Raw genomic sequence first — 10469 nt, 5'->3', positions numbered from 1 at the left:
GAATTACATTTAAGGCCTTCCCCTAAACTACCATTTCACTCAGCGTGAATAAAATAATTTATAGCCTAGATTGTAGCGACTTATTTCCCGACTCCGCATACGAATTTTTATTAAGGTAAGACCACTAATAACATAAATATTTGAACATTAAATTTTATTCCTTCCCCTAAACTACCATTTCTATCAGCGTGAATAACATTGTTTATAGCTTAGATTGTAGCGACCTATTCCCCGACTTTGCATACCTATTTTCATTAAATTCTTTTTAGCCGTTTTCTAGTGATGCGTGTACATACATACATACATACATACATACATACATACAGACAGATAGACAGACAGACAGACAGACAGACAGACAGAAATTACGGAAAAGTAAAAAGTGCATTTCCTTGTTACTGTGGACATGGTCGATACAGAAATACCTTTCTTTTCAAATTCTGAGCAATGTACAGACAAAACTCTTATTTTATATATATAGATGTCCCGGCCTTGTATATCTCGTACGCAAAGTCTCCGCTCGCCGATTGGTTCATGAGCAACAGTTTACTACCGGAGAATACCGGATGTAGCGCTGTACTCGCATAACCGATTGCATTCAAAGGAGCAACTTCCCAGGTCTAATGATCTTTGGTTGTCCTGCATCCTAGATGTGGAACCGGGAACTACAAGAAATATGTTTTGTTTTTAACTGAATATTACTGTAAATTTCATCCGACTTAATATGTCAGTTTGCCCATTTTCGCGATAGTTTATGTTTTAGTAGTGGTTTCAGTACCTTTACACGTACCATCGTTGAGGCTCACAGTATATGTGATCCCATTCATTTGTGATTTTCGCTGTGTGTAGGTACGAATGAGTCATTTGCGTGACTGGGAGTGTCCTTATTGATGCTGTTTTTCTTACGGATGATTTGTGTGTAAACATAGGACTGTGGTACTCACTGTTGTTTGGAACAGGTAAATTTTTCAATAACTTACCGCTCATATTATTGTTATTAGTATGATTAGTATTAATTGCTTGATTTTTAGAAACATTATATCGGAAAAATGTTAGATATAGCCTTTGCTGCTTATTTATATTTCCATTGAATTAATTGGTTCATTGATATTTACATAATATTGGTAAGCTGCAAATACAGTTTGATACTAAAGTGGTGGTCTTGCATTGAGTAAAATCAGTGTTTTTGTTTTGATTTTTATTGATACTAATTGAGTGATACTCTCCCTATACTATTTTATCAAGCACTTGGTTATTGCAAACTTTATCGGTGCAAACAGGTTTAATTCAAGCATTGTTTGTTTATAGGTAGTATGTTAGTTTGACCTGGGATGGAACATAGAGATAAAGATAAATATGTTAACAAGTTTTCCATTTTCTTCAAAAATCTCTAGAGCTTATTTGTGCTGTCGTGTAGAATCACTTAATTCCTGATTTAGCCTATATAACAGTAGAATAGTTTTTCTTTGCACTATCTGTTATATTCAACAAGGTTGGTGACTACATGCATGAATATACTATATGCAGTAATAAATATAGGCCTATACATTTCTTTAAGTGTAATTTTTCGATTTTGTTTGAGGGCTAATTTACAGATCTGGGAAAGCGACGTAGTTAATAGGCCCTAGGTATATAAAATATGTTTAAGCACTTGCACTTAAATGACAGCACACTTATCTTGACAGTTAATTCTAGTCACATTATTATATTATCACATTAAATAATTTAGGCCTATAGGCCTAGTTCATTTTTTGGGGGGCCGATGACCTAGCTGTTAGGCCCCTTTAACCCTGACAGTAACACGTCTATAAATATTGCTTTAGTTACACCGCACGTCTCGAAGACGTGCCACTGAAAGCCTATTATTTAAAGTTACGTTTCAATAGGTGTTATGCTCTAGAAATAGTTTGCACCAACTGCAAGTTTTATTGAATTCGATCATTTTAATTTACAAGGAAATGGGACGACTGAAAAAGTAGAAGAATTGTTTCAGCTAGCATATCTACATTACCATTTGATATTGAACAATTTAAAAACTCGTAAGAAGTGACTACAATAAAAAGTCTGAATTTGATATAGGCAAACGAGAAAAAACGCGCTAGATGGTGTTCATTCGCACGACACGTCAGAAAGTCGTGTGGTGTAATTGTCAGGGTTAAACAACAAACATCATCATTATCATCAGTTCATTGTTTCATTTCACTTTGCAAATGAAAGTGTGCATTTTGCACTAGCATAACAATTGAAGAAGTTTTTACGAAAAATGCCTCATTAGTCCATAAATAAAATTATGAGTAGAGGAAAAAAGAAAACTGTATCCAGTCTTTTCTTTCAATTAAATCTTGGTATATGTGATTTATATCAAACTGTAGCATTTATTTCATTTATCAGTGTGGTTTACATTATGCTTGAATGGGTGAGATTAAAAAGGAAAAGATTCCAATTTTTGGTCAAATTATGTAGCTTATACACGGTCACATCAAAAAGCAGAAAGAAGGAAAAGAATCAATAAATTTCTATTGCACTATTGGAGGTTGAAGTTTGGAGTGAGCCCTCAAACAAAATCGAAAAATTACACTTAATGAAATGTATATATTTATTACTGCACTGATAGGCTAACAACACTTGTGGATCAATATATACCAGAGCAACAGTTTGGTTTCAGAAGAGGTAGATCTACCCTGCAAGCAGTGGAGTGTTTAAAACAAGATATCGAGGAAGCACCAAGAGTACCAGGTGGGAAGCTCCACGCAATCTTTGTTGACTTCTCTAAAGCTTTCGATATGCTCAATAGGAACATACTCCTGGCAAAGTTGGAACAATTAATTGGTAAGGGTCACTACTTGGCAGTCATAATCAAAGACATTCTCTCCAACAATACAGTATTTATACGGGATAACATATCAATATCAGATGCAATAGCACAGACCAATGGTGTACTACAAGGAGATCCTCTAAGTCCTCTTCTGTTCTCAATAATCACTTCGGATGTGACACGATGCATCAAAGGTGGTGTAAAGTTGTATGTATATGCAGATTATATGGTTCTCACTGCAGAACAGCTGAGGACCTGAAAGAGTCTTTTGATCTTTTGGCAGCATGGGCACATGAAATTGATATCAGCGTAAATGACCAAAAGACTGTCTACATGATTTTCAGAAAAGGGGGAAGGCCAGCAGTGACTGACAGAGTCCATAACAGTGGTAAAGAACTAACAAGGGTTAGTCACTTAAAATATCTGGGAGTCATATTCCAAACCAGAGGCAATGTTTTCACAAAACATATAGAGAATAGGACAATCTTGGCATTTAAAGCAGTGAACGAAATCAAAGATTTACGTAAAATGTCAGTTAAAGCAGCGATACAGCTCTTCAATATTAAAGTTGTGCCTATAATCACCTATGGTCTACAATTCGTCTGGGAATACCTAAACATTAATAGTCTACGATGAATAGAGAAAGTCAATGCCGCATACTTAAAGAGAACTGTGGGGCTTTCGAAGTATACACTATCTCGACTTGTGTATGTTCTGACGAGAGAATCTTTCCTGATCAAAGAGCTACGCTTCAAGATGTCACTACCATCCACGACAAATTACGATCGACTACTTACGGAACTGAAGCAGAAAAGAGGAGACATTTGGTTAGATTTCTATACAACGGATGCTATGACAACGCGGGGATGGATGGAAGCGAACTACGAATTAAGACATATTGTAATTAGATTGGCTGTTCATGGTTTTCACTTTAAGCTTTGCAAAACCAAAACATTTCATGAACCTGAATTCGGATGCATGTGTAAATTGTACGATCGTGAATGTGATAGATACCACGTCGTAACATGTCCTAATAGAGGGAAATCGTTGATTAAGTTCTGTTCAGAAGAATGAGACCTATGTGGCTTGGAAATGTTAAAATTAATGTACTTACTTACATGGCCATTTGGCTGTAATAAAACTAGTATATTCATGCATGTAACCAGTTTGCTTTTGTAATGCTAGGAGAATATGATAAAGTTATCGTAGAGGTACAAAAAAGAAGCCCCTTTATTACTTTTTGTTCACACAGTACTAAATGAAGAAATTAAGGACTACAAAGATTGGTGGACTGCTCATTATAATAAAATGTTTTAAGAGTATACTCAAGGCTCAAAAGTATAATTCAAAAAAGTACAAACATCTGATTTTCAAAAGAAAGGAACCAGGGTATGTTGCAGCTAAGGAGTTAATGGATGGCCTGCTTACTGAAACCTTTAGATTGTTTAGAAGAGGAAATGTGAACCTTCTTTTGAAAAATACAGGTGGCAGAGAAGTTCCCATTAAGGAAAAAAATAGATGATGTCACAAGAGTTATGCAGTAGGCTTATATACTTGATTAGCACAAATAGTTTTATGAGAACATTTGAACTTTTCTAGTAAGTGCTCTGGGCAATGATGGCAGTGACTGGTGTTACAAAAGGCATTCTAAACATTTATTTGTATGAAATAAGCAGTATAGCCTAGAGAAAACTTTTGTTTTAAGTTATGAATAATTTACAAAATGTTGATGGGTGTAAATGGCAATGATAATATTGATTCAAGAAAGTAAATTTCTGAATTAGATTAAATTTTTATAGACTCTTCGCATTTCCAGACCCAGTGAGATAAAGAAGGAAAAGATTCCATTGACTTTAATTTGTGCTGGGAGCCAGAATTCTAATACAACTTGGTAATATATATTACTGTATGGTGACTAATATATTGTATGTTTTTCAGTCTGAGTAATGACTTGACTTAATTCCTCTCGTTCCCACTGGAACATGGGGCATCCGTGAAACGTCTCCATTGTGGTTGTAGACTTGCCAATGCTTTAACTTCCTTCCAAGTCTTCCCTGCTTCAAGAACCTCCTCCTCTACAGTCCTCTTCCAGGTCTTCCTAGGACGACCTCTCCTCCGTGCCCCTTGTGGATTCCGTTACAATGCTGTGTGTTCTATAGATCCTGCTGACTTCTTCAAAGTATGATCTATCCATTTCCATTTCCTCCTCTTCATTTCCACTGCGACTGGATCTTGGTTTGTTCTCGTCTGGGTAATAGTTTTGTAATAAAACAGTTTTTCTTAGTTTACCGAAAACTACTGCGAATGGAATCTTTTCCTTTTTAATCTCACCCATTCATTTATAAATTTTATTGAATATGAAAAATTTTAACTTGTTATCAATTCACTGGACGTTGGTTGTTTAATTTAAAATCGAAAATGAAATTAATGTTTCATAGTCAACTGATTTATTGTAGTGTTTCATTACCACTGCCATTATCATCAGTATCAGTGTCATGTAACATTTCGTCATTTTCAACACAATCTTCAACTTCAAGACTCATAACTTGCTCTCTGTTCTGAGGTTCTGTCAGAAACAGTGACATTCTTTGTATATCCTTCAACGTAGATGAATTCAGTGCTAATCGTCCATTGTAGCTGGTTCTAGATTCAGTGTCGTGGGTTGGGTTTGAGTAAGCCTATAATAATATGCTCCCAAACCCCACTGTAGGTGTAATGCTCTAGAACATCTGATATATCTTTAGATATTTTGACCATTCTCACACTTCTAAATTTATGGGTGATTTACACTGCTTAAGGAAAAATGGAGATGGAGAAGATGCCGTATCAAAAATATTTTCTTGCTCAGTGTTTAATGATTAATCATCAGATATTGTCACTATTACTACCCTTGACTCGGATTCATTTTCCAAAATGTCATTATTGCCATAATTGTCGTCTAAAACACTGTCCACAGTTGCTTTCAAACTCTCATAGTCATTACCACAATGCCAGTTCTACTGCATAATGAAAACTGAATACCATTGAAACTGAATTGTTGATCAACAATCCCAGTGTCACACAGAAATACAGACAGCATTGTTTACCTACAGTACATGCCTCTAATTCCTTACAGTGTGTATTGTGAGAACTTATATTGCAAAGATAAGCGAGACGCTGTGTCATTGCAAGCTGTGTTCACCATTTGATTCATGCGCCAAAACACCACACGTGACCGTTGCTCGTCCAATGATGCGAGTGGGTTAAGAAAGGCCTTTCTTGTTTGTTGCTAGTCAGCATTTTATGCCCTTACTTGTGCTATCATTTGTTATTCTACTACCCAAGTAACAATATTCATCTACTTCCTTTAAGAAGACTTAATTTCCTAATCTAATATTTCCTGCATCACTTGACTTCATTCGACTTCAGTCTATTACATTGGGTTTGGATTTATTTATTTTCATCTTGTACTCTTTCTCCAAGACCTTGACCATAACATTCAGCAATTTCTCCAGATCTTCTGCAGACTGTGATAAAATAATAATATCATTGGCAAATCTCAGAGTATTCATTTCCTCTCCTTTGATTGTGATTACTTTTCCAAATTCCTCTGGGGTTGTTGTATATAAACATTGAAAATGATAGGGGGCAAACTGCAGCCTGCTTCTTTTTCAAAGCCATCGATTCTTATCATTCCAAAATGATTTTTGTACAGATTGTAGATCATTCTTATTTTTCGTTATCTGATCGTCCGATCACCTTCAGAATCTGAAATAGTAGCTTGTTCCAAATGACATTACCAAATGCCGTTTCCAGATCTACGAACACCATGTACTTGGGATTGTCTTAATTCGATCCTCTTCTAAGATCAGATGTAAATTCAGGATTGCTTCACATGTACTTACATTTCTTCTGAAGCTAAACACCCTCTCCAAGCTCAGTTTCAACTAGTTTTTCCATTCTTCTATAAATAAAATATGCTGAAAATTTTTAAGCGTGAGAGGACAAGCTAATTGTGTGGTGGTTTTCACACTTGTCAGTACCTGCTTTCTTAGGAATAAGTATAACAAGATTCTGTCTATAATCGGATGGCACTTCTCATGTATCATAACCCCCTGCGGGTGGGGGACGCACATGTTGAATACACCCGCGGTATCCCCTGCCTGTTTTAAGAGGCGACTAAAAGGGGCCCAAGGGGCTCTCAACTTGGGAGTGTGGATTGGCAACCACGGGGCCCTTAGCTGAGTCCTGGCATTGCTTCCACTTACTTGTGCCAGGCTCCTCACTTTCGTCTATCCTGTCAGACCTCCCTTGGTCAACTCTTGTTCTTTTCTGACTCCGACGGTATTAGAGCATTCGAGGCCTAGGGAGTCTTTAATTTTCACGCCCTTCATGGCACTTGCCTTTCTTTGTCCGTTACTTCATTTTTCAAAGTGACGGATCACTATTTTTTTCTTTTCTTTTTTTTTTTTCTCTTTATCTACCCCCCTGTGTGTGGGGGACGCAGACGAAGAATACACCCACAGTATCCTCTGCCTGTCGTAAGAGCGACTAAAAGTGGCGACCAAGGGATGATCAAATTAGAACCATGAAACTATTTGTGATTAGTACCACCACGCGGGGAACACCATGGGTTGCCTTTACTTGCGCGTAGTACCACTGTGTTGGGTACAAAATAGGTTTGTGATTATTAGCAAACGTGGGCACGACGGCTTTTACAGTACCTGTGATTAGTAGCACTATATGAGCAACACCACAGGATGAGGGAACCCATGGTTCTGGCTTGCTTATGATTAGTACCCACTGTATGAGGAACACCACGGGATAGTACAAGTCCCTGTGCTTAATACACTTAGGTGATGAACACCATAGGTTTGCGTTGCCTGTCAAGGGCGCCGCAATGTGCAAAACACATTAGGTCTGTAATACATGTGTGAATTTCATTACGTGTGAGTCGTACCATAATGTATGGAATACCGCGAGTCTACGCTACTCTTGATTAGTACCGCAACATGGAAAATACCATGGTTCTACTTTTCTAGCGATAAATCCCATTATGACCTGGATTTTGGACCTGTTTCCAGAACAAGCATATTCTAATCGATTCAGCATCGTGCTATAGAAGCAGTCCCTTGGTCCGTACGACTATTCTTTTGTGCCAGCTTTTGTGCATGTGAGGCACTGTGGGTTGAATCCACTGATCGTTTTAACTTCATATCAATCCATCCATTCATTCCTTGTCCTCGTGCTTTGAATTCTGGTCAGTGGAGGATTTTGGACTTTTAATTTGTCATCTCATTTCGTCTCATTTCGGACCATTAGGGGCCGATGACCTCGATGTTAGGCCTCTTTAAACAACAAACATTAATCAATCAGTCATGTATCATACACTTACACACCAAATGGATTAACCTCACCATGTTGGTTTCTCCTAAGGCAGTCAGTAATTCTGAAGGTATGTCATCAGTTCCAGGTGCCTTGTATCTATTTAGGCCTCTCAATGCTCTGTCGAATTCTGATCTAAAAATTGGGTCTCTCATTTCATCAGCATTAACAGCCTCTTCTTGATCCAGAACCTTATAATCTGATACTTTCCCTTGATAGAACTGTTGGATATATTCCTGCCATCTTTCTGCTTTGTCTTCTATGCCTAGAAGTGATTTTCCATCTGAGCTCTTAATATTCATACACCTAGTTTTCCTTTCTCCAAAGGTTTTCTTGATGCATTATCTACCTTTCCTACAACCATACTACCTTCTACCGCCTTGCACTTCTCTTTCAGCCATTCTACCTTAGCTGTCCTGCATTTTCTATCTACTTCATTCTTTAATTGCCAGCATTCTTTCCTGCCCTCATTTTTTGCATTCTTGTATTTTTACCGTTCATCAGTCAGGTCTAATATCTCCCTAGTTATCCACTGATTCTTACTTGGTCTTACCTTTTGTCCTATCCTTTCTTCAGCAGCCTAATAGATCTCATTCTTCACAACTGTCTGCTCTTCATCTGTTGTGAAGCCTTTTCATGTAGTCCTTGTGCAACATGTTCATTGAAACAGTCCCTCACACTCTTTTCCACTTGTCTAGATTCCATCTCCTTGCCTTCCTTTCTATCTTCAGTTTGATCAACTTCAGATAACATTTCGTGACCACCAAGTTGTGGTCAGAGTCCAAGTCTGATACTGGGAATATCTTAGACCTGCACTATTGTGGTGGGATTGGCGTGGTGTCTATCTTGACAATAATCCTTTTACTACGCTGGTCATAGTTGCTTACCCACTGCCCTATTTTCTTATTTGTTATTAAACCAACTCCTGCATTTCCCGTGTTTGATTTTGTTTTGATAATTCTGTAGCCACCTTGGACCAAAAATCCTGCTCATCCTGCCAGTCTACTTTACTTACACCACCTGCATCTAACTTTAATGTATTCACATTTCCCTTTTCACATTCACTAACCTACCTCGAAAATTCAAACTTGGAAGTTTCTATGTTCTGACTCGCAGAATGTCAGTATCCATCTTCCTGATGATTGCCCCTTCTCGTGTAGTCCCCACCCAGAGATCCAAATGGGGGACTATTTTCTACTGGAATATTTTACCCGGGAGGAAGCCATCATCAGTAGATCATTCATTGATGTATCCATTCATTGAGAGAGAGCTACGTGCCCTTGCTCGGGAGTTAATTACAGCTATAGTTTCCCATTGTTCTCAGCCGTGTATCACTATTAATACCTCTAAGCCATGTTAAATATTATTACAAGGCCATATATGACAATCCAGACTTCTGCCCTTGCACATTCCCAAAGGCTGCTACCCCTCTTTCGATGAAACGTTGATTTGTCTGGTCTCTTGACAGGATACTCTTCTGATATGGTTGCACCTATGGTTTGGCTATCTGCTTCATTGGAATGCGCAAGCCTCCCCACCGCTGCAAGTTACATTTTTCCCAGGGGAGCATTTTTCCATAAAGTGCCTCATACTGAAGATGTGTTCTACTGTTGATCTTCCATTTTGAAAGCCATATTGCTCTTCCACCTTTCTTCTGTCTCTTTTTTAGTACCCTTTCAAATATTTTTGCTACCTGAGATACGAGTGTGATTCCTCGATAGTCATCACATATCTTCTTGTTCCCCTTGTTAAATATAGGTATTATTACTTCTTTACTCAGACATTTGGTACATTCTTTTCAAATACATCAAAATAGCCTATACAGCCATTGTAGACCAACAGGTCCTGCTGCTTTTATCATTTCCACATACATTTCATCCAGTCCATTTGCCTTTCCCACTATCATTCGTTTGATAGCAGTTTCAACTTCTTTCATCGTGATTTCACTCTTGGATTCAGGCTCCTGACACTCTCCCTCCATCTCATGTACATCCCATCTTAAATTCAGGAGTTCATCCTTCCATCTTTCCTTATCTCATCTGGTTGTGTTATTTTTTCTCATTTCCCTTTCACCTGTTTTATGTAGACTCTTTCTTTTCTTTTTTACAAGTCCATGTAGCAGCCTTTTATCTCTTTACATACTCCCTTCCAACTCTCAGTAAATCCTTCCCAGCTTTTCTTCACTTGCTACTCTCTTCCACCTTGTTTTCATGATACTTTATTCTACTTTCATCCATTTTATCTCCATTCCATAATTGCCATGATGGGGCTGTACCTTACTGAAGGCCAC

The 10469-nt window shown here is 37.8% G+C and overlaps 1 protein-coding gene across 1 annotated transcript in view; it reads left to right on the top strand.

Moving 5' to 3' along the window:
- Positions 1-677: 677 nt before the first annotated feature.
- Positions 678-10469, top strand: part of Cont (Contactin) — a 314894-nt gene continuing 305102 nt past the window's right edge. Inside the window, exon 1 of the mRNA XM_067141447.2 lies at positions 678-959. The gene's annotated coding sequence lies outside the window, so the exon portion shown is untranslated. The remainder of the gene's footprint in view (positions 960-10469) is intronic.

Source organism: Anabrus simplex, chromosome 2, assembly GCF_040414725.1.
Source record: "Anabrus simplex isolate iqAnaSimp1 chromosome 2, ASM4041472v1, whole genome shotgun sequence".
In the NCBI taxonomy this organism is placed as follows: domain Eukaryota; kingdom Metazoa; phylum Arthropoda; class Insecta; order Orthoptera; family Tettigoniidae; genus Anabrus; species Anabrus simplex.
Note: the sequence above shows the minus strand (reverse complement) of the source record. Positions and strands in the feature narration are given on the sequence as shown.